Consider the following 24,609-nt stretch of genomic DNA (forward strand, 5'->3'; position numbering starts at 1 on the left):
AACCCAGGTAGGAAATCAAGGAAGAAGTCAGGAGGCATGCTGATCCAAAGGGATTGCTGTATGGTTCAGTGGAGAGGGGTCTGGAAGTCAGAGTACAGAGCATATCAACAAAAAACATTTTGGAAAATATTCCAGGCAGCTTATAGGCCCTCTGCTGCCCACATAGAACAATGGGTTAAGAAATCCTGGACCTGGGGGGCAGGGACGGAAGGTCTCAAGCAGCAGTTCTCAACCAGCATGCTCCTGGCAAAGTACAAGGGACAAGTCTTCACCACGAAGGATGCCGAGGACCCCTGGCTCAGCCCTTGCCCACTGACCACCAGAAATACCCACAACCTAGACTCTATGACAACCAATCTATTTCCAAATGGTACCTGTGTTTGAGAGCCTCTAGTCAAAAGGGAGAGGAGGCAGCAAAGAAGGCTTAGTCTGAAAGAGCAGAGAGGGAAGGAAAAGCAGATCTCACCCTCCAGCCAATAGGTCATCCCCATTTCCAAACACACCACTACGTGACGATTCTCCCACCTCCACCACTAGCACTTTATCTACTCCATCCCTTGCCTGAATTATTGCAATCATATCCTAACTGGTCTTCTGCTTCAATTCTTTTTTTTTTTTTTCCCCTTTTTATTAAGTCACCATACCGTACATGACATCCCCAGGACTTATAATGTAAGCTTGTACCTTATGACCCCCTTCTCCCATTTTACCCCCCCCACCTCTCCATCCCCACGCCTCATTTGTGCAATTTTTAAAGACTGCACATATAAGTGAGATCATACAGTATTTGTCTTACTCTAACTTATTTCACTTAGCATAATGTCCTCAAGGTCCATCCATGTTTGTGGCAAATGATGGGATTCCTTCTTTTTCCTGGCATAATAATATTCCACTGTATATATATATACTACATTTCCTTTATCCATTCATCCACTAATGAGCACTTAGGCTGTTTCCATGTTTTGGCTTCCTACTTCTATACTTAATTTCCCTTGACAAGCCCTTTCCACGTGACAGCAATGGGAACCTTTTCAATTTTACTAATTTTATTTAATAAGCACTTTTATAATACTTACGATCTGCCATGTTCTGTTCTTTACAAATATTAACTCATTGAAACCTCACAACACTGGGAGATAGGTATCATTCCTACTCCCATTTCACCGATGAGGCCCAGAGAAGTTACTGGACTACCGCAGGGTCACAGAGCCAGTAAGTGTAGAGCTGAGATCTTAACCCAGAGAGCCAGCTCCAGAAGTCATACTCTTGCCGACTACTCCATGTTATTCTCCAATTCATTCACTCCTCTGTTCAAGACCCTTAACAGTCTTCTCACTCAAGAGTAAAAACCAAGATCCTTGTCACAGCCAATAAGGCCCTAGTGTAGGGGTCTCCATTACCTCTTTTACTTCATCTCCTGCAACTGGTCTGGCTGCTCTGACGTGCACACACCCGTATGCGCCTGCTCCAGGGCCTCTGCACTCACTGACCCCTCGACCTCGAGTGTCTTCCTCCAGACAGCTACAGAGTCGGCTCCTTTGTTTCATTATCATCTCTACTCAAATGTGCTCTCCTCAGTGAGGACTTCCTGCCCATCCAATACCAAATTACAACTCCACTCCCACCCCCAGCATTCTCAATTCCTCCACCTTGCTATATATTTTTCCTCCAAAACATTTATCATTAGATAAAGAATGTAAAATTACTCATTCATTTATTATCTAACTCCCCGTAATAGAGTATGCTTTCCATGAGAACAGGAGTTCTATGTGTTTTGTGCTGTTACAGCCCCATGCATGGAAGGGCATGCAGTTCACTTTGAATGAATGAATGAATGAATGAACAAAGAAAGAGTGGTGACAAGGAAGCCAAGGAGAAATTTCAAGACAGAGGGAGGCACTTCCCTGGTGGCGCAGTGGTTAAGAATCTGCCTGCCAATGCAGGAGACATGGGTTCGATCCCTGGTCCGGAAAGATCCCACATGCTGCAGAGCAACTAAGCCTGTGCACCACAACTACTGAGCTTGAGTCCTACAGCCTGCGAGCCACAACTACTGAAGCCCGCACGCCCTAGAGCCTGCACGCTGCAACTACTGAGCCCTCATGCTGTAACTACTGAAGCCTGCGGGCTCTAGGGCCCGCGTGCTACAACTACTGAGTCCGCGTGCTGCAACTACTGAAGCCTGTGCACCTAGAGCCCGTGCTCTGCAACAAGAGAAGCCACTGCAATGAGAAGCCCGCACACCGCAACGAAGAGTAGCCCCTGCTCGCCGCAACTAGAGAAAGCCCGCGCTCAGCAACAAAGACCCTACGCAGCCAAAAACAAAAAACAAAAACAAAAGACAGAGGGAGATCGCTCAACAGCATGAACATGCTAAAAAACCTTTGGTCATATTGGGGTGAGAAGCTTCCATTGATTCTGGCAATTAAGATATTGGTACCTGTGGCAAGACATGTTTCTAAGAAATGGTACCTTTGGAGAGCGAGTTGGCAGGTGAGGTGGCAGAAGTATTAAGCATAGACAGCTCCTGTAAGAAGTTGGCTGAGAGAGGAAACAGCTAGAAGGAGCAGCAATGTCAAGAGAGACCTCAGCATGTTCTTTCCATGCTGAGGGTCAGGAGCCAAGGGAAAGTGAGATTGAAATTCAATGAGAGGAGGCATTACCAATGGAGAAAGGCCTTGGAGATAGACACCTCCAGACTGTGGTGAGTGGGGAGGGTCTTCCATGTCAACTAGCAAATGTTCTACTCCCACCCTTGGATGGTCTACACTGACAGTGCTTTCTCTAACTCAGGTGCTCCCAGCCCATCGGTCTGGACGGACAAAGAGCCCTGAGGCCTGTTCAGACTCCCAGTTCAGACAGCGCTCACTGGAGCTGGGTGAGGGAAAGGTGCTAACTCCTCACTGAGACACTTAATATATGTTCATTTCCATACAGAGACACACACAGACACCTCTTTTATTCCAAACTAGCCCTGAGTGACAAATTAGTAGCCCCATTTAAAGATCAGGAAACATGAGGCTGGGCCAGTATCATAACTTCCCTAAGGCTACCCAGGTCTAGCCAGGCTTTTAACTGAAGTGCACGCTTTCAAATATGCACTGTATGTCCGTACTCAGTAGAATATAACAGGAGAAGAGACAGGTAATCAAGACTAGACAAATTACAATGGAGGGCACGAGCTAGGTTCAGAGATTATAGATCTATTCAAATATTTTAAGCAAAAATAAAAGTAAGAGCTTACTGGGGAATTCCCTGGCGGTCCAGTAGTTAGGACTTCCGCTCTCACTGCTGAGGGCCTGCCTGGGTTCAATCCCTGGTTGGGGAACTAAACTCCCACTTTGATTCTGTGAGCCTTATACTTGCTTTCTATTACTTGTGCATTTGCCTCACCCCTTTGACCATTTTTTTTTGGCCATGCTGCGGGGCATGCGGGATCTTACTTCTCCGATAAGGGATCAACCCGCGCCCCCTGCATTGGAAGTGCGGAGTCTTAACCAGTGGACCACCAGGGAAGTCCATTCGACCATGTTTTAATCACCTTTGTATCTCCTTAGCTGCTCAGTAAATATTTGAATCAAAAAAAAAAAAAAGTAAGAACTTACTTTTCTGTCCAGTATCTACCCATTAGGAGAACCCTAATTTTTTCAGTGTATATACTTATATCTGGAAGAATAACTTAAAGTGATCTTCCAATAATAAAATTACTATAATTAAAGATAAACATGACTTAGCACTCAGAAGTCTATGACAGTTAACAAGAGTGACAAAATATATCACCCACATGAATAAAACCTGGTAGAAAATTATCACAATTCTCCTCTTGTTACAACCTGTATTTATATCCTATTTCTTATCAAAACAAAGAATAAAACATATACTGCTGAATAAGAAAATATCTTTCTCAACGCATAAAACTTGGACAGCACTGGAGTTAACTGTAATGAGATTTGTGATATATCTGAATGTGACAAAAAAAAATTGCCCAAAATAAGTCTTCTAAATCCTATAGCAAGGCTGTGAAATAAATAGGCAATAAATATGATTGGTGCTGAAAAGCTCCAGGAAACTTGTTCAAGGTCACCCAAAGTACCCAGTAAGCATGTATACATGAGGGAAAGAATAACAAGGGCTCCCAACCAGAACTTTCTTTTCGGGCATATGGTGGCTACTTCTGATGCAAATGTCCTGGGGGCACAAAGACCTCCCACAAAGGCAAATCACATGATGTGCCCCTCTCCAGCCCCACTCCTAGTATTTTTATACAAGGAAAATCAGGTCTAAATAAGTACCAACGTGAGGTAAAGGGTCTGGCTAGAGAGGACATCTCTACTTGTCATGCCTTCCCGACTAGAAAATAAAAGGTGGGGAAATGAGGAAACAACAGGGACAACTTCCTTGAGTAAAGCAAATGTATGAAAAGCTTAAGAGTCCTCTTCATGATGTTGACCAGGTGAACTACTCCTCTTTTGTGAGAGCACCTAGCCCAGAACCTGGCACATAATAGGGGGTTAAAAATGCTTTAATCCTCCCTGCTCTGCTCTCCCAACCCAAGGGCATCCAGCTTCTGGCTGGCAAAAACTCAGGGTCCAAACCACAAAGACATGTAACATTTTGGGGAAACCTAGAGGTTGAGTGCAAAGAAATAAATCCTACAATCAACTCCCAAGTTCCCTGTACACTTGGTGACCCACCAGATACCAAACTAGAAAAGAATTGGAATTACTTCACTCTAGGGTGTGAGGGAAAGTTCTAAGAGGAAACTAAAGCCCTAAAGAACTAAAGTCAAAAGAAAATGTGGGTGATTATGTAAGAAGTAGAGGCCAGAAACATTAATAAAGACACAAGTACTTAAGAGTTATAGTACATCAAGCTAGTATTTTGTAAAGAGCAACCACATGACAAAAACACTCAAAGCTTTAAGCCTTCCTTGGCCTTGGAAAGTCATGAGACTTTTTTGGCTAAAGCAAGGAATGCTTTAGTGAGAGGGAAAAAGAACTTCCAGACCTCTAGGTGGCTCCCATTTTTAAGCAACTACCTCTCTACCTTAACTAAATGGCCAAGTGACACTAGTTATTTATGCAAGTCACGGCAATAGTTGGACAGTACTAAACATCCTTAGAACTAAAACTCTCCTTTTTCTACTCCAGTTTGCCCTTTCTTCCTTTGAATTCGAGCACTGGTGCAATCCACAGCTGCTGACTAACATGTTATCATATGACATGTGCAAAATAATGTGACATGGTAAGTTTTTTTTTCTTTCAGTAATCCTGTGCTGATGAAAAAACCATAATTCCTTTAATGATGTACTTAGAAAAAGGATTATCTACAACAGAAAATCACAAGGGTAACACCATTAAAAGGTGTCTCAATTTATTTATGAATTTTCCAGAGTTCCAATGTATTCATTTTACTTGGTATCTGCGAAGGATATTTCATGTTATACATAAAACCAACAAAGAAAGAGTGTAGGAGACAGCCAGTCCGGCTTTTGTGTTAGGAGAAGCAGATTTAACAGTGATAAAGAAGGCAATCAATATACAAATCACAAGTCGTATTACTATCTTATTCATTACAACAATAACTATTTATTGAGCATTTACTATATACACACCAGGCACTGGGTATAGACTGGTGAATAAACCAGGCATTATTTCTGCCCTCAGGGGCAAGAGAGAAACATTAAACAAATAATTCATAATTATAAACTGTGGTAAATATTTAAAAGGAAAAGATAACTGCTATGAGGGAGACAATCAAGGGGTTCTAAGCTGCATGACGATACGGGTGGCCTTCTCAGGGAAGACTTTTATAGAGGCTATCTGAACCAGCACCCAAGGATGAGAAATTACTCAAGGAGGTGGTCCTGAAACAGACCACCAGCAGGAGCCCTGAGGTGAGTCTGCTAGAAAGCTGGATCACGTGGCTGGCCAGAGATGAAAATGGGGGACGGGACCAAATGACACAGGACCTTGTGGGAATGTTGAAGATTTTGTATTTTATCCCAAGAGTAAGAACTCTGAAGACTTGAAACAGCAAGTGACTTCTTTTTTCTCCTTCTGGCTGCTGGTGGAAGAAGGACAGGAAGAGGGGGCAGAGTGTGAGCCGGAGGCCTCTGCAGTGGGAAAGAGGATGGTGGCTTGAACTAGGATGCGAGCATAGTGGAGACTGAAAATCAGGTTTGAAAGAAAATCAGGTTTGAAAGAGATTATGCCCGAAAAGTAGACAGGACTTTGTGACAAACTGGTTGGGTGGGGGATGACAGAACAGAACACAGAGTGGAAGATAACTCCAGCCTTCTGGCCTGAGCCACTCATTAGATGGATGAGATGACAAACTGAGGAGGAACAGTCTGAAAGGTTGAGTAATCATGAGCTCATTTTTCAAGAAGTCACAGATGCTGCCATTTACTGGCTAAGATGGGCCAGGCACCATGTTAGGTGTTCTATTTGTCACAGCATCGCTCTTAGTAATAATATCCCCATTTTGCAGAAAGCTTTGAAGTTTGACATCTCTTTAGGGTTGGAGCAAGCTAGCAGGAGAGAAAACAGGTGATACATTATTTTTAAAATCCAGTCCTCAGAGTTATGATGCACAATGTTTTCCTATCCCACTCCCATCTCCACTCCACTGCTATCTGCAAAGAGTTTTGCTATGTTTTGAACACTAGCAAGATATCCAGGACCCTAATGGTTTACAATAAATGAGCAAAGCCATTATGCCAGGAATCAACCATAATGGAAAGAGCAACAATATTCAACACTGAACAACATTTTTACTCTCATTACCTACATCAACATAAGACAGACCAATTAATGAGTAAGAAACTCTGAAACACTCATCATTTATCAAAATGACCAAGTCATTCAAGTCAAAAATTAATGCAAGCCACCCAGTACAGAGGCTACAAAAGCCAAGCATTGAGATTCACATTAAAAAATCGAAACCTTAATAAAAATAAAATACGAGGCAAAAAGAAATGATACCACAACCTCACAGAATTTAAAATCTGCAATTCCTAAATATCTCAACCGAATGCCAAATTCAGGAAACATGCACACTAAAAACAATCTAAATATTCTCACTTCTTTTTAACTGCTTTCCCCTGCAGCATGCTGACACTTCAGCAAACTGAAATGCCTTTCCTCTCTGCACAGTCCCATGATTTCCTCCCTCTCTGAGCTCTCTGATGTCCCCCTCAGCTACTGAAGCCCCCAAATTAGGTCTTATCAATGAACCTAGAAAGAATTCAATGCATTACTGCCAACTGTGTATCGAGAGTACCGTCTTAAGACTCTTAAAAGGAGAGAAAATGAGGAAGGGGAGGATTTTTGAAAGGTTTTACCGTCTACAGTACAAATTATATTTTTGTTGGGTCTGATCCTTCAAAAGTCCAATCATCAAATTATGTTCAGTCTTCTTTAAGTGGGGTATGGTCACATATAATATTTATAGTTTGGGATAGTTCCCCATGAGGATAAATAGAATTAAAAGTACAATTGATATGCCAGCTAAAAGATAAAATCTCACACAAACCATCCTCCAAAACAATACTGCTCTGTCCTGCCTCCTGATTCCTGTGTGCACGCAGTACCTCTCCCTGCAGAGGGCTAGCTGGCATTCACTACTGCCTCACCCAGGCAAAGGATGGGATGCTGAAAATCCATTAAGAAAGCTTCCCATTTTTCTGTTCCTTCACAACATGACTGCCAACTCCTGGCAACGCAGAGATGAAAGACTTAAGAAAAATGAAAATTAAAAAATAAAAGACTGGGACTTCCCTGGTGGCACAGTGGTTAAGAATCCGCCTGCCAATGCAGGGGACTCAGGTTCGAGCCTTGGCTGGGTAAGATCCCACATGCCTCAGAGCAACTAAGCCCCTGAGCCACAACTACTGAGCCCACGTGCCACAACTACTGAAGCCTGCGCGCCCAGAGCTCAACAAGAGGAGCCACTGCAATGAGAAGCACCCGCACAGCAACGAAGAGTAGCCCCCCACTCACCACAACTAGAGAAAGCCCGCAGGCAGCAACGAAGACCCAACGCAGCCAAAAATAAATAAATAAAACAAATAAATCTAAAAATAAATAAATAAATAAAAATAAAAGATTATCTGGGGCCTCCTACCAGAATGGGTGGTTAATCCCACCGACAGAAAATCAGAAATCTATCCATATTTAAAGGTGCTTCCTGCAGACAAAAGAGATCTAACGAAGAATTGCTGAGACACATTACACTGGAAAATCCATAAATGTTCGTCCCTCTGTGTCACCAGGCTGGAGGAATTTTTTTAACGTAATGCTTTGATGTATTGACAGGGTTAACCTGACGGGTTTAAGTCTGCTATGAAACGTGCCCTGCATCTCTTTCCCGTCTAAATGCCTAAAGATCAGGGGCAATACTGACCCGCAATTATATCCAGCGCTTGCACTGCTCAAGATGCCGTTTGATGCTGAGAAAGTAGTGGTTCAGCAACCAGGCGGCTCTAGGATGCTGAAATAACAACGTAACGCTCGATTACGAGCCCAGGTACTCGGCGTAAAAGATCCTGTGCTACACGAGGACCCCACATTCAAGGCTCACGTCCCTTCGGCTTCAATCTTATTAAGCTTTCCGCGACGTACCCTCTCAAAGTTTCTAGTTTGCTAAACGGAATTACTTTTAAAGTCCCCTCTTCTGGACTCCCCTCCCCAGACGGGTTGGCGGCAAGGGGAAATAGGCACGGAGGATGGTTAATCGTTCAAACAACATTTAAAAACCTGTAAACCAATCATCTTTTCAGAGGAAAAAAATAAGCGTTCACCAAGCAGTCGCTCGGCAAGCGAGCATCCGATTTCCATTTGGAGCGAAAAATGTTAAAGAAGCCAGACATACATTTCCCTTTCCAACAAAAGTGGCCTCTAAACTCCCCGGCCAAGGACACTAGGAGGAAACAGAGGCTGGAAACAAGCTCGTACTCTCGGTCAAAGCGTGTGTGTGCGGCGAGGAGAACGCGCAAAGGGGAGACAGCGGGGAAAAGGTGAACTGGAGGAAGCTGGAGCCCGCGGCGGCGGCGGCGGCGGCGGCGGGGCGGGGGCAGATCGGACGAAGAAATCCGAGGTGCAGAGAGAGGGGAGGGGAAGAGGGAGCCCGGAGGCTCCAGGAGGAGGAGGGAGGGCTCCCGGACGCTGCCCAGAGATCTCGGCCGCCTAGTAAAGTTAATACTTACTCAGTTTCGCAACTGTGCCGCCCCCGCAGGCCGCCCCGCGGGGCCGGCCGGGGCGCTGGGGACGCGGCGGCGCCCGGCGGCCGCCCAGCGCCGGTCCCAGGCCACGCAGCCCGGCGCGCCTCGCTCCCCTGCGCTCCTCCGGCCGCGCGCCCCGCACCGGCGGGAGGCCCCAGCTCCCCGGCGCGCCCTCTCCGCGCACCTCCTGGCCGGCGCTAGGTGAGCGCGGACGCCCCGGGCGGGGGTGCCTGGGTGTGCGAGCGCGCGGGCAGCCGCGGCACCGCCGGCGGGAGCCGCTCCCAGCGCTGCGCCGATGCCGCGGGCCGGCGGGCAGGCGAGGCTGGGCAAGGAGCGGGGCGCCGGGCGCGGTGCGGGACGCCGGGCGAGCGTAGGCGCCGGAGTCCGCGGCCGGCTCGCTCCCGCGGCCGGTGCCTCTGGGCGGGGGGCCGGGCTGGGGGCCGGGCTGGGGGCCGGGCCGGGCGGCTGGCGGCTCCGCCCCTTCGCCGGGCCGCCGGCTGAGCGCGCGAGAGCGGCGGCGCGGGGGCGCCCCCCTCGGCCGGGCGCTCGGGTTACAGCCGCCGCTCCCCTGCTCCCCCGCCCGCGCCTCGCCGGTCCGCCCGCGCCGGGAGACAGTGTAACGGAACTGGGACGCCAGCGCTGCATTGTGGGAGCTTTTAAAGCGGCGGGGAGCGCGGCGCGGCCGCTCGGGCTCTCGGTCCCCCGCCTCATACCCCCCAGCACGGCCCCCACGCCGCCCGGCCGGTCGCACACCCCCAGCCAGCCGAGGCCCGTGGACCCGAAAGCCAGAAATGGTGAGATGACCGGTGCCTCGCTGACTCTTACGGAGCAAAATCTTCCATAGCCCGGGGATGAGACTTGCAAAACTGTCCTCCACCGTCACCCCGGAAAGTAGGAGGCTTTTTCTGCGGACGCTTTAAAAAAAAAAAAAAAAAAAAGGCCCTTCCATCCCCTCAGGACTGGGTTTGAATTGCTTTTCATCTGGAGTGGCAATGATTCAGCGACCCCCTTCTCAGCAGCAGGCAGTGACAGAGACAGGAGACGAAAAACACAGCGAATGAATCAGACGTGAGTAACCAAGTTTAGAAAGAGCTGGGCTCAGATTCAGAAAACCGCTCCCCACTCCACCACATACACACACACACACACACACGCACGCACACGCATATGCACACGCATCTACCTTTAAATATAGCAAATTGTCAATGAAGGAAAGCAATGCTTTTATGTGGAAACGCAGATGTGTGTGTTGTTTTCACCATTCCACCTCTTTTTTACGGCATGCAATTACTCTAGCCACCAGACAGAATCCAGTCTTTGGGCCAGACTTGTGCTCCCACAAGCCCACAACTCAGGAACAGCTATCAGTTTGTAGGGAAATGGGATGAGGATGAATAATGGATGAGGTGCAAGGAAGCATTCCAATTATAAAATGTCCCTTTTGATTCTCCAGACACTCGGTTTTTTGGGTTTTTTTTTTTTTTTTTTTTTTGCTTTTTTAATCATCGAAACGGGAATATTACATTTGAAGCACAACTTGTTACCGCTCGTCTTACTCAGGGCTTGATTTGTTTTGTTTGGAGTTTGGGTTTGTAGGCTTTTTGTTTCTTCCTCTTTTTATTTTGACCTTTAGTTATTGCACAGCTCATTAGTTCCTCTATCTCAGAGGTGAACTGAGGAGAGGGATGGTAAGACTCAACTTTGGCTAATCAACATTTGGAGGATTTGGGGACAAGAAAAGTTCTCTATGATTCAAGTGTAAAGCCCGAGGGAACTTTTTAAGAGACTCTGTAGGGCATGGATCCTCTTCCCTGAGGAGTTTTCCAGCCTTAATGTTAACATTTCCTAAGCTCTCATTCCCTTGTCAACCTTTAACTCCACTGAGTAACGTCAGTCACTGCCTAATTGCCAAATCTAATGGAAAAATTCAGTACCCATCTTCTGGTGCCCTTTGTGGCATTTGCCAATGTTGACCCCTCCTTCTTTTTTAGGACCTTCCTCCCTTTTTTTGCTGTGATAGTCATCCTTCTTTTTTTTTTTATTATTAATTTTTATTGGAGTATGGTTGCTTTACAATGTTGTGTTAGCCTCCACTGCACAACAAAATGAATCAGCCATAGTCATCCTTCTTTTATGGAGGTCTTGAAACAGGGATGAGTGATAACAGGAAGGAGTGTGGCTATTGTTAAACCAGGACTCAGGATCTTACCAAGTAGAAGAACCTTAATCTAGTTTCTGTTGGTCACCAGGAGGGTCCTGACCTCGATTTTATCATGCATCCGGAGGTGAGCAAGTTGACTGACTCATGACAGCTACCTTTCATGTCACCAGCATTTAAATCAAGATGAAATTTGCTATGATTAAATATCTGTGTCCACTATTTAGGGGAAGCACTTACTAGGATCCAGGTACCTGGTGAGGTATCCCCACCTCCAAATCAGAGTGTGCCTTACTGGTGGCTGCAGAAGTCAGTGAAGTTACCTCTGTCCAGCCCGGATAAACCCAGAAAAATCTCTTCCCTACCTCAGCCCCATGTGGTTAATGCATTCTTTCTTCAGCATATAGTATAATTTGTTTTGAGCTTTCTTAGCCATAATCACATCCCTTTTAAGCCTTCCTGAGATCACACCAAATGTCCTTGGCAGGATTTGTAAACAACCCTTACTTCTGCTTTCTAATTATATTCCCTGAAAGTAACCTAACTAGATGAGTGAGTATTCATGCACTTCAAGCCCTGTGATGTAATCAGATTTGATTTTCAAGAAAAGAATCTGAGAGGATGGATTCAGAAAAGAGGAGAATCCGGAGGGAGAGAGACATACATGGAGAGCAAAGAGAATGAACAAGCGGGGTCAGCACCTAGAGACATATTGAATGTATTATCAGTTTCCTACTGCTAACTATAAGCAAGTTACCACAAACTTAGTGGCTAAAAACAATAAGAATGTGTTATCTTACTGTTCTAGAGGTCAGAAATCCTAAAATCAAGGTGGGGGCTGTTTTCCTTCTGGAGGCTCTAGGGGAGAATCCATTTCCTTGCCTTTTCCAGCTTCTGCATCCCTTGGCTTGTGACCTCTTCTTCCATCTTCAAGGCCACAGCATAGCATCTTCAAATCTCTCGCTCTCTTTGTGACTTCTGCTTCATAGTTAGGAGGATGTCTCTTTCTCTAAGCTAGGCAAAGAAAATAGGAATTGATGTAGATACATCTCTAGCCATACATGTTATGAACTGAGTTGAATTATTTGCAGGAAGAAAAGATGTTGTCTTCATTACTAGTGAAATTGTCATTTGGATAACTTTTTTGACTGTGTCATTGCTGAAGTGGTGACTCATTAGTCCAGCTAACCCTTTAACCCTCTGGTGACCCATGTAACTGAAACCCAAGGTGTTAACACACTAAGAAACCAAGTTCACATCTGCTCTTCCTGGGGATAAATTCCTTTCTCTGGAAATCCCTGGCAATTTTTTCTTTATTGTGTCAGTGGAATCATATTGCTAAGCTTGAGAAATATGTATCTGGACCAGCACTTCCCAAACAGGTCCACCAGGGAACATCACCTTGTAAGATGGGATGCTGGGAAGAACAGTTGTACCATGCTCAGATAAGGCCCATGGAACACAGTTGTGACTACAGTTTAGGCCAGAAGAAGCTTGTCAGTGAGTCAGATCCGTTAAGGGCCACGTGCCGGGAAATCCGTTCATGAGGAAGTCCAAGGGAGAAACAAATTTTGTCAGAAACAAGTAGGTATATGTGCTGGAAGGAGTAAATTGTGGACTTCTGAGTATAACTTACACATTTCTTTAGTGGCTAGTCCCACCTATCTTCCCTTCTCTTTTGCTGCTTCTTTCCCCACTCTGTGTTTCACCCAGACTACTTACAGCTTACTAACCTCAAACGGTGGTTCAGGACCACTCCTCAGTTCTCTTACCATGTGACCCTGAAATTGCTTGTTTACCAGTGGAGCCTGGCTATCCTCCTCCAACTTCGCCCCACCCCCACCCCCACCCCCTTCTTAAAGCCAGGGGCTCTGTTGTATTTATTGCTGTATCCCCCATGCCTGACACAGGGCCTGGCTCAGACTGGGAACTCAATTAATATTAGTTGAAATAACAATTAAATGAATGAATGATAGTATAAATGCAGTAAACTCATGTCACCTACTCATCTGTTATACTTGCCTTGGATCTTCTTCCTTCTAACCTATAACGAGCTGAGAGTTCCATTTTCGTCATTAATTTATAAACATAATAAATATGGTATTGTGCTAGTTCTGGGCTTACAAAAATTAATATGACAAAATTAATATTAATATGACCTCACAGGCCATCTGAGGAAAGAGATGCTAAAAGAGAAAATTAGGTAGATAATGCTAGTTGCCTATCCCATGCCCTTTCTCCACTTCTTTCTTAGTAATTGAAACCTGATTTTGTGCCCAGTGAGAAGTTTTCTTTCACAACCTTCCTTGCAGATAGGGCTTACTAAGTATTGACCATGTGGATATGGGCCTTTCAGGAAAACTCATTTGTGTGTCCTCATTTATGAGCAGGGCTGACTCAAGCACTATTTTTGCCTGAAACACAGATGTAATAGCTGGAGTTACAGCAACAATCTTGTGATATCAAGGCTACCTTGAAGCCTGAAGTCATATACTAAAATTTGTACAAATGGGATCATTTAAAGTTATTCAGCGTATCTTACCAAGCCTGCATTTAGTCACTGTTACTGACAAGTTTGGAAGGAAAAAAAAAATCATCTCTCCTCTTCTCTTCAGTATACGTGTGTAGAAGGCAATTAAATGTGGTTTTCTTCACCGTTCCTAGTGAAAATCTTGTACACATACTGAAACACTGCAAAGATCTATAAATATTGTGATTTATTTGACCCACATAAAGGGCCTTTTTAGAAACAACCAACAGTTCTCAGATCTGTAGGAATTTTTAATTTAATGGTAGTTTCGTGTTAAAAAAATAATAAAATGTTTAGAGACCAAGTCATAAATAACTCCTTAAGGGACCCTCCAGTAATTTGATGGAGCAGGAGGGTGATGAAAATTTTATTTTGTTAAATAGCGAAGTACAGTATAGAAAGAAAATAAAGCATAAACTATAAATGGAAACTATAACAGGTTATACCAAAAGGAATAAATACAAATATATTCAGAAATAGGATTTAAAATATGATTGACTTCTTATTTAGGCAGACGTATTTTGAGAGGATAATCCTATGAAAATGAAAGTCTTGGTTTTTTAATTGTAGGCTAGAAGAATGGATTTAGTCAGCTGAGATTAACTATGGGGGACTCCACAAGAGCCTATACTAGGATCCGAATACTGGGGAAAAACAGTGAATGTGGTGCCTGATGTTAAGAAGTTGCATCTTTGTAAATACGTGCAGTAAAATCTGGACTGTCTGGCATTCTTTCCACCTGAATGCCACTCACCAATCTCCCTACACTTCTCCAATGCTATAATTGAGGTTTATAATGATGTCCCCAATATGACTCCTGAATCATAGCAGAAAGATTAAATTATCTTCTGCTTTGCCTTTATGTGTTTAATTATATTTTTATTAATTGCAAACTGGAAATCTGATCTGTTTATAACACTGCTGGATTAACCAGAGCCTCGTTATCAGGGACCCAATCATCCACGGTAACAGAGTTTATAGTTCTTGAAGGGAAAACAACCCAACAACTGATTTAAAATGTGAGATTTATATGATCATAGTAAGAATAATTATTATAAAATAATTTAGAATCATCCAGCCACATTTGAAAGAATTATAACAAATGTATTGATTAATAATAAATGCTACACATCTAATTCTTTTAATAAGTATAATAACTCATATTCTGTAGAAAGAGAAAAATTACCTTAGAGTATGAATAAGTAAATCTTCATTTAGGCGTAGGCCCAGGAATATTATAAATTGAGTTGCGTTGTATGTCCAAATTTGCCTTAGGGTCCTGTCAAGCTGCTCCTCTTCTCACCCTTGGTTTCCTCAAAGATGTATTGCTCTGGTGACAATAAAGGACCTCTAATAAACATGAAATGAGCATGTATCTTAGATCAGGTTCTCTGGAAGCAGAGCCTGAGACAGGCATTCTTGTGCAAGTGACTTATTGAGGGTGTGCCTCAGGAGAAGGGGAACGAGGGAGGTAGCATAGGGTAAGGGGGATAAAAGCAAAGACAAGACAAGGCCTCAGCTGGAGACCAGCTTTAGCATGATCCTGTGGGGAACTCTAGAGCAGGAACTGGGCCAGAGAGTTGGTCCCTTGGGGCAAAGAGACTGGCCTTTTGCACTCCTATTATCAGTCACTCATTGGCTGTAGGTTGGTGGTAACCCCTAAGGCAAGGCACCTCCCATTCCCCCCATGGGCAAAGGCGGTTCTCTGAGAAAGAGGCAGCTGCATTTAGCAGCCAACACTCACAGCAGCTAGGGATGCACGTGCTGGCCCAAGGAAGGGATCTGAGAAGGGTACTGACAGTACCCATGACACATCATATATGGATAGGTTAGAGCTCCACACCCAACCCTTAAGGATCCTGTAACAACTGAAACATACTACTAAAAGTACTGCGGAGACCAAGCACCACGTGTGGCCTTGTCTCTAAAGGAAAGTATGCTCAGAACACAACTAGGGATGTGAGGAGCCCATCTCTTCTTCCAGCACAGGCTTGGGAACTCCCTCTCTCCTCACCTACATTTCGTGCCAAGCAGTGGCAGCTGGTGGTGGCTTCAGGGACTGAGGCGAAGTGCCCAGTAAGGAAGGAACTAAGGATGTTAGGAAAATTTGAGATAGATCCAGACAGGCTGGGATGGGACAAGGGGACCTTTGGGTTAACGCTTATGTCTGAGGCCACTTGCTAACCTCCCCCTTTGTCCTCTTCCACTGGCCCTAGAAATGTACTTGCTTGCTTATCTTTCCTCTGTCAGTCTCTCAGCTGCTCACTAGGGTTTCTATTTCCCCTGGCCGCTGGAGCTGTGTTTGTCTGTCTTCAAACAGCTTTTCCGCCACTCTTTTTTTTTTTTTTTTAATTATAGTTGATTTACAATTTTGTGTTAGTTTCAGGTGTACAGCAAAGTGATTCAGTTTTATATATATATATATTTTTTTTTTCTTTCTCAGATTCTTTTTTCCACCACTCTTAATATAACAAACATTCAACTTCAGCTTTGCAACACCTTCTAATAGTTTGACGGCTAAGTATGATGGTGGGTGTGGGGAAAGGGAATAGAGTAAAAATCCTTCCCATGCTATTCCCCTTCCTAAATGTAGCCCCATGAGCCAGGTGTAGCGTGGGTGCCACGGGTGGGTCTTTGGGAAATACAGAGGCCATGCTGTTGATTCACCTGCATTTCAGGGGAGCACCCAAAGGCTGTCCTGGGAGGTGCTGGGTGAAGGCTCTGGGGTACAGTGTGGGAGTGAAGGGGGCAGAGAGCCCCGGAGGAGGTACACGTGTGGGCAAGTGGTACAGGAGCAGGGACAAGGCTGTGCATAGTGTTCCTCTAGCAAACTTGGGCACTTTCCTTCTCTCTCTCCCCTGGTCCTTCAGCCCCAGACCTTCCGCTGAAGACACCAGTTTAGACTAATGGAAGATACATTGACAACTGAGAATAGGTGAGTGTGAGGCAAGAGTGCAAAATACTGGCTATTATAGGCTCTGAAGGAAGGGAGGAAAATCATAATTTTTTTTTTTTTTCTAATCTGGGAAAGGAAGGGATGTTCCCTTTACCCTAAGGCTGGGGTAGAAATAAATGACTCCCCAGAACTACTGACATTGAGATTACAAATAGTACCACTTTGGCTGGAATCAGAACATTTTCTAATACTGTACTCAAATAAGTAAGGGGTCCGGGTGGCCTCAGCAGTACAGCCCACATGGGTGCCGTGTGACACGGTGGAAGGCAGGGTGGGCTGGTTAAGACATTAATGGTGTCATCGTCTTATGCCTGACATCTTCCAGGAGAGACCCTTCCCTTCCTGCTGCTGCCCTTCAGCCTATGTAGGGATTCCAGTCTTCCTGACCTGTATGGGAGGTAAGGCAACCCATTTAAGTGAAAGAACTTTAAAAGAACTCTAAGGCTCTTTTCTCAGAAAGATTGGGAAGATACCAAGACAGATTTTGGTTCAAGTCCTGACTCTGCTTCTTACTACTTGAGACCTTAGTTTCCTTATCTGCAAAATATAAGGGGTAGAAGAGAAGAGGATAATATTAGTAGCATGTAAAGACTTACTGTGATTAACTGGAATAATGTGTGTAAAGCGTTCAGCACAGTGCCTGGTACATAAGTGTTGTTGTTGCCATTATTATTATTATTATTATCATCATCATCTACAGGCTTGTAGGTGAGAATATACGTTAAACAAAGCCAGTAATTATAATATTCCGATTCAGTATACTCTGTGCCAAACATTGTTCTAAATACCTCTCATATAATAACTTTTTAAATACAACAACCCTATTGGGTATACTGTTATACCCATTTTATAGATTAGGAAGCCAAAACAGAGAGAGATTAAGTAATTTACTCAAGAGTCCATCATTAGATAGCGGCAGAGCTGGGATCCAAACCCAGGAAGTCTGACTTCAAAATCTGTACTCTTTACCACTGTAATTAGAGTGAGGCAAGACTCGAAAAGGGCTGAGAGAATGAAGCATAGAACTGGCAAAGGTTCAGGGTGCAAAGATTAGAATGGAATTGCAAATTGAGGTCTGGGTTAGGCCGGTTCCTTTCACCTGGCGCCCAGAGCGTGCTGAGGGTGAGGGCTGGGGAGTGAAGATCAGGCAGCCCCAGCAGCATCACAGCTTCCTCGTCATGGACTGCTCACCCAGCAAAATAAGTTTACCTACTATTTGAGAATGATTGATGTTTCCAGGTCAGTTTCCAAGCAAATTGGGCACATAACCCACAGGTGAACTACGGCTAAGACAACAGTGTGCATTTTCAAGGACATTCCTGGTCTTACGTGTCTTTTACCAGGTAAGGGACCATCCTAGGAAATAGCCCAGTGAGTGCTAGTTCTTCTGCTTAATAAGCTTTTTCACCCTGGGTGAGTCCCTTTGCCTCCCTGGGCCTTTCTAAGGTGGAAGCATGGTCTGACAGAGGTCTTTCCTCTTCCGCTGTTCCCTGTGTACCCTCCGTGTGTTTATTCCAAGAGGGCCGGACATCCAGGTGGGGCTGCATTGTTCTTACAGCAAGGGCTTCTAGAATTACCTTATATGTCACATCTAGCTCTAATATTCTGAATATATGCATCATAAAGTGAAATAATCGGTGTCACTGAAAGAGAAGAGACATGGCAGAATAGGCTTGCTCCAGCTTCTAATAATGACCCAAACAGCAGTTCAAAAATCCAACTAAAGGGCTTCCCTGGTGGCGCAGTGGTTGAGAGTCTGCCTGCCAATGCAGGGGACACGGGTTCGAGCCCTGGTCTGGGAAGATCCCACATGCCGCGGAGCAACTAGGCCCGTGAGCCACAACTACTGAGCCTGCGCGTCTGGAGCCTGTGCCCCGCAACAAGAGAGGCCGCCGACAGTGAGAGGCCCGCGCACCGCGATGAAGAGTGGCCCCCGCTCGCCGCAACTAGAGAAAGCCCTCGCACAGAAACGAAGACCCAACACAGCCAAAAATAAATAAATTAATTAATTTAAAAAAAAATCCAACTAAAAAAATCCAGGAAAAAAAAAATTGAGTTAGGCTTAATTTGTACCACAAACATAATATTCAGTGAATATAATTCTGTTATTTATTTTTTACCTTATTCTGTGACTTCACTCGTAGCATTCAACTTATATATTGATTTCTAAGCATTGGTTTCCAAAAAAGTCATTATCCTGTGAGCAGTATGGGCCACTAGAGCTTTACAACAAATAAATGGACGAAGAGTGGATGCCCTATGAAGAAATAGCCTCGTGTTACTTGTTGCCCTCAAAACTGGGATGTCCACATACTAATAGGGGTCACGACAGCATGTCAAACTGCAGAAAAAACTGCATAATACTTCAGTGATTCTAGACAGAAGTAGATAACCAATTCAGCCCCGGGTAGCTTCAGAGAGTAAGTCAAAAGAAGGAAACCTTTTTATTCTCCTCAGGGCAGAGATGTTTTTTTGGTTCTGTGTTTTAATTTTAGCACCTGCTGTTCCCTAGGGAAGTGTTGGTTAAAACAAAAACCACTGTTTATTAGAACCAAGTGTCAGAACTTAAAGATGAGTAGCATGTCAGTTTCCCTACTCCTGTAATGAAAGAATAATTGTGATTGTACTCTGGGGGTCCATGTAGGTAAGGGGTCTAGTTCTGTCTGGCCATTTTATGTAGAAGCAAATAAGGGGATTAAAAAGGAGTTATTAAAAACAAAAGCAAAACAAGCAAGACAAAATGAAATATGGGAGCTAAAATTCCAGTCCTTGGCAATCAACCCCCAGGCCTGGGTGTTATGCAGAAAAGGAAACCGTTGGAGACCCCATGGCAGTGTCAGTCAAGGCAGGTGATTTTAATTTCTGTTTTTCTAATAGGCTGGAGTTGGAAAAGGGAAGAAGTGGTGATTTGGGGGAAGAACTACTTTGCACATAACAAATAGTTTACTGTGAGCACTCAAGGACATCCTTAGGGTATATTTTAGAGATAGTGAAAAATTCACATGAATGATTAAAATTCAAATTTCTAAAATTGAGAGAAAATAATTCTTAATTATTTATTTATTAATTAGAATTATTTAATAATTCTAATTTCTTAATGTCAGCAGAAGGTAACATAGGCAGAAGAGAAGATGCGTTGGGAGGTTACATGGCTTTCAAGGAGGGCTGACAGGCTGCTGTACAGGACTCTGATCCTCCTAGGGCGAGCACAGCATCTTGGCGCGCCCTCCTCTCCTTTCAGACTTCCTCTCCAGCAGCCAGTTCAGTAGTTACCGTGCATGTAAGAGGTGCTTGAGTGCGTCTTTTTGTTAGATAAATGAAAAGCAAATTAATGCACTTTTCAGAGCTCCCTTCAGAGGCCCGAGCCTGAGTGAGGACAATTATCAAAAGGATAGACTCTTTGAGAATGAAATATATTGAAGTCTTCTGATGCTGGTTGTCAGTTTCTAACCCTTCTTCATCCTCCTGGCTACTCTCACCCACCCCAGAGGACAGAGCCCTGAAGATGGCTCCAGGTAAACTGTCAAGTGAGTGGATTAGCATCTAGGGTGGGGCCGGTGGGGCTGACTTTGGGCAATTTATTTTATCTGTCTGGGCCTCAGTTTCTGCCTGTGGTGGTGACGGTGGTGGTGGTGGTGGTGGGATGAACTGGGAGATTGAGATTGACCTACATACACTAATACGTATAAAATAGGCAACTAATAAGAACCTGCTGTATAAAAAAATAAATAAAATTCAAAAATTCAAAAAAAATAAAGAATGTTTACCAAATAGAGTGATCTGACCTAGAGTAGGCCCCAGTTCAAGGTAGCCTTTATGCTTACTCTTACTATTGAAATCAGAAGTTTCAGGTCAAAGGCCTGATCTTTTAGTGAGATGCTTTCCCGAATCTGTTTCATGGTGGGACAGGGAGTCAAGTGTGAGACCAGAAACCCAGCTTCTCAGGAGCGGGAGGGAGGGCACTGATGCCCTGGTGATGATTCAGAAATGAGCACCGGTGCCAGGCGGGCCAATATGAGACAGAAAAGTTTCTTCATGTGCTTATTTGTTTTTGTTTTGGGTTCATTCTGCTGATAAACCTCCTCACTCAGAGGTTATTACTGCAAATGAAAAATACTGGTAAACCAGTATTTTGGCATTAGCGTTCTGAGTGAGAGCTCCAGTGGCAGGGAGGGGCTGAGCCGTGGTTGAAGGGTTTCTTTGTGTTGACTGGGAATGCCTGTTCATCACTTTGTAAAGTTGGCTGAGGGTCTTCAGGTTATAGTGGAAAACCTTAAGAGTCACATGGCAGCTTTTCCAAAAGTCTTTATTGCTGGAATTTCACTGGCTTCACGCCCATCCAAGCAGCCTCTGTCAGAAGGAGCCAGAGCAGCTGTGACATGTCTGTTCAGGGCAGTATTGCATAGGCGTGAAGCAGTAGCTCCATCTTCCCAAAACCCAGTAAAGTCCCCTGTCACGGCACAGCTGAAGCTGAAAAAACTTGAATTACTGCCTGCCGAGCTGGAAGGAGTCTTAGAGCTCATCTCATCCAATCCCTTCGATTTCCAGTTGAGGAATCAAATCCAGAGATGTCTGAGGACCTGCTCAAGATAACGCAGCTAATTAGGCTCAGAGTTAAGACTCAAGATAGAATACAAACAAACACTTGTATTTATTAAACTTCATGTCGATTCCCTGTCTCATAAACTTGTATCTCTCTGCAAAATACTTAAGACAACAATAAGCTGGGATAAGAGAAATTTGTGAAATTGTGTTAACATGTTTGGGGTTGTCTTCATATTCTCTGAAACCACAAAAGGCATTTGATTAGTCTGCAGCCAATTTGAGAATTTGTATTTATTTTCAAATGGTGCTTTCATTTTCAGAAGTTAAAGAAATCATTTTTTCGTACTCGGGCTTCAAAAAGGCTGGGTGGGCTTTCGATACCCATGGCGATGGTTCCTTATTGCCAGAGCCACTGTTAGACCAAGTACTGCTTGGAAGGCAATTCGAGGCAATTTCAGAGGAGCCCCATGTCATGTCTCTCTGATTATAGTACGTGTGGTTGTCAAGCGAGAGAAACCACATCCCTTGGTGAGCTCCGCAATCAATGGGCTGTGAGCAGTCAGTCAGGCTCACCGGGAACAGCCTTCCACTGTACTTAAGACACAGGACTTACCCCCGGATCAAGCTGCTCAAAATTGCGTTTCTACTCAAGATCAAGCATTTCAGAAGTCATGCTGTACGCAGTAGGGGAACTATTAAGTTGTAATGAAATAGAACAGCTAGAAAGAAGAAAACAAATGTGTACTTCAAAGATGCAAAGGAGTGTCTTCATCAGGGCCCTGTTCAGATGTATCTTTTCTGCCATGAAGATTCTTCTAATTTTCATTTTGATATGTTTTCCTTTTCTTAATTTTAAACCACGAACTCTCCTTGTGCCAATTAACAAAAAGTGAAATAGAAGTCAGTCACTCCCTAAATTCCTCTTAGATCGCGAACATTCTTTCTCTAGCCGTGGTTGCTTGCATGCTGCCTCTTCTAATCTGAGACCCTCACTGCAGGCAGTAATCAAATTCCTGGAGATGGGGTCAGGGAAAACTCAATTCCAAGTTGTCCCCATCCTTCCCCCCTGAGAGATCATGCCTATGTCAGTCTTGGTTCCTTTCCTCCACCCTCATCTTTGTCTTTCCCTCTGTTTAGCTCTTTCTTTATACCTTGTAGACTAGAGACATGAGCATATGAGATTTTTCCTCCCTTCCCTTCTCTTTCTTGGTTACCTTATAGACTTCTCTCCTCCTACACCTCCGTTCATTATATTCTCCCTCCCATTTTGTTCCAAAAATCTACCTGTAATGCATGGCTGATAAGCATATTCATTTTGCTTATGATTAACCTCGAAGGAGGAAAACACATTTTGGTGTGTTTTCAAACTAAAGAACCACTGCCAGAATACGTCTGAAAGTTCGCTTTGACTTTGCATTAAAGTATTCATTTCCCACTCCCCACGGCCCTCACCTCGTCCTTCTCTAATTAAACTTAATTTCCATATTAAAAATATTAAAAAAAATTATTTCTAGCTCACGTTTTGAGTGCTACACTACCGTGTTGCATTCCATGCCTTTTCAATGCAGATGTACCACAGGAGGTAAATGAGCCCTTTTGAAGTAATTTTGGAACCTGGCCATTTTTAGAACATTGTTTCTATGAGAAAATGAATTCCCAGCTTTTAGAACATGATTTATTTTAAGTTGGGTATTTCCTCTCTGTGTTTGGTACAAAAAAAATCTTTTTGACGTGGTGACATAAAATCAAAGAGAGCTGACTTGGTTTTTACCTTGTTGAATATTTTCATAATAGAAGAAAATTAACCTGTTTATTTCTTACATTTTATTGTGTTTTGTATAACATTCTAGAGACCTTGAAATGCATATTGTTGGTAATTCATAATTTTTCATAACCAGAGATACGCGGAGACTGCAGTTGTACACGGTTTCTGTTTTTCCCCTCTTCCTGGGCACATGGAGAGACTGTATTTTCCAGTCTGCCTTGTAGCTAGGTGTGGCCATGAGTGGGTACTTGCCAATGGAATACGAGTACAAGTGATTCGAGGAACTTCTGCCTTATCTGCTTAAGAGGATCTCCCTGGCCTGAGACTCCCTCTCTTTCCCCCACGTAGCCACCTGGACCAGAGCAACCCTGCAAGCCAACTGTGGATGGCAGAGCTATTGCCAGCCTGGGTCTCCAGTGACTGGCTGGAGCAGAGCTGCCCACCAAGCTGGGACACTTGTCTTGCACTGTTACCTGGGAGACAAATAAACTTCATTGTTCTTTGAGCCACTGCATTTTGGGGCTCTTTTTCTTACAGCAGCTTAGCCTACTCTATAAAACTACTACAAAAATTATTTTACAAGATGTCCTATTGTAAAGTATTTTACCAAAATATACTGAATAATCAAAAACTACATAAGCAAAAAGTAATTTTCTTCCAAAAACAAAACTCTAGACATTTTTTTTGATTCTGCTAGTGTATTTCTCTTATATATTAAGAAATGGATAAGGCTAATTTAATCCTCCATTCAAACATAAAAGTCTGTTTACCAAAGCCAGACATGCTTTCCAAAGAGTTGTTATTTGAAAGGGGTAATATGTTCTGGCCTGCATTATATCTATTAAAGGAAAACAAGTAAAAGAATACCCACCTCAGAAGCACATTTCTTTGATATAGTATCCCATAATAATCCCATTTTAATTAGGGCCAAATTCTGCTTATGATCAAATGCAGTCTCAAGAAACAAAATTCTTCCAGGGTCACTTTATAATACAATAGTGAAAGAAGAATAAAGCAAGGTTAACATCATTGAATTCCAAAAAAAAATTATAAATTGGAATGAGGGTAGAATCACACACATATTCATGGTTTATTTTTTATACCACAATTGGTGTATCTAATGGTACTTCTTTGCTGGATATTTTTGTGTATTTGTTGGTTGCTTTGTTTTTCTCACAAAGTAAAGTAACATTTGTAATTTAGGTTTTTCATAAAGTTCTTCCATTAGAATATATATTAACAAGATAATCTAAAATATGAAAGTTAAAATAAATAGTGCCAAATTGGCCCATGGCTGCAAAAACAAACATCTAAGCCCTGAACGAAGTAGGGATGAATTCATTCCTCAAAATCGTAAAACGGGAGAGGTAGGAAAAGGGGTTACGAAAGAATCTATGACCTTAATAACATTAAAAAAACTAAATGAATATTA

General features: G+C 43.7%; 2 protein-coding genes across 10 annotated transcripts in view; one reads left to right on the forward strand and one right to left on the reverse strand.

Annotated features, from left to right (window-relative positions):
• Positions 1-9,288, reverse strand: part of RASSF8 (Ras association domain family member 8) — a 126,210-nt gene extending 116,922 nt beyond the window's left edge. The window contains exon 1 of the mRNA XM_061205221.1: positions 9,209-9,288. The gene's annotated coding sequence lies outside the window, so the exon portion shown is untranslated. The remainder of the gene's footprint in view (positions 1-9,208) is intronic.
• A 24-nt stretch (positions 9,289-9,312) lies between these two features.
• LMNTD1 (lamin tail domain containing 1) overlaps positions 9,313-24,609 on the forward strand; it is a 416,942-nt gene continuing 401,645 nt past the window's right edge. For 5 of the 9 annotated variants that reach the window (XR_009702527.1, XR_009702525.1, XR_009702526.1 and 2 more), the window contains exon 1: positions 9,771-10,291. The gene's annotated coding sequence lies outside the window, so the exon portion shown is untranslated. Of the gene's footprint in view, positions 9,425-9,770; positions 10,292-20,355; positions 20,383-24,609 lie in introns of those variants that run through there. The other 4 variants (XM_061205229.1, XM_061205227.1, XM_061205230.1 and 1 more) reach the window with 4 other exon arrangements.

Source organism: Eubalaena glacialis, chromosome 11 (genome assembly GCF_028564815.1).
Source record: "Eubalaena glacialis isolate mEubGla1 chromosome 11, mEubGla1.1.hap2.+ XY, whole genome shotgun sequence".
NCBI classification, from domain to species: Eukaryota; Metazoa; Chordata; class Mammalia; order Artiodactyla; family Balaenidae; genus Eubalaena; species Eubalaena glacialis.